This window comes from Penaeus monodon, chromosome 22 (genome assembly GCF_015228065.2).
Source record: "Penaeus monodon isolate SGIC_2016 chromosome 22, NSTDA_Pmon_1, whole genome shotgun sequence".
Taxonomy (NCBI): Eukaryota; Metazoa; Arthropoda; class Malacostraca; order Decapoda; family Penaeidae; genus Penaeus; species Penaeus monodon.
In genome coordinates this window covers 40,554,401-40,554,838 of record NC_051407.1, presented here as the reverse complement: position 1 = coordinate 40,554,838, position 438 = coordinate 40,554,401, and positions in this window count along the sequence as shown.

Genomic DNA, 438 nt, shown 5'->3' with positions numbered 1-438 from the left:
GCAAAAGGCATACTTGTATTAATCCTAAACTGTATTGTTCCCCAAAAACCCCAAAACATTTTAAAAGAAGTGCAAAAGTCCCTTCATTGATAATTATCCCAAATTTTGGAAAAGACCCTTTTTTCAAGGTTATAATTGTTAATTTTCGCAAATATGTTTGAGAAAAAGAAATTTTTAGGACAAATTTTTGTTTTTTTTAAAATGTTATATTTTAAAGGAAAAGTTTGAAAAAGGGTAACGTTAAATTTTAGTATCCCCAAAAAAATTTTTCGTGCTCTGCAAAAGATGATAATACAGCCAATGAATTATTTACCCAAAGGTATAAAACATGAAATCGCCAGCGCCAATACCGCTAATAATTCCATCAACATGATTTAACGTGATTATTATCTAGAAGGCTCGTAATGACAGCGGGAATACATCTAAGCTTCTCTCCCG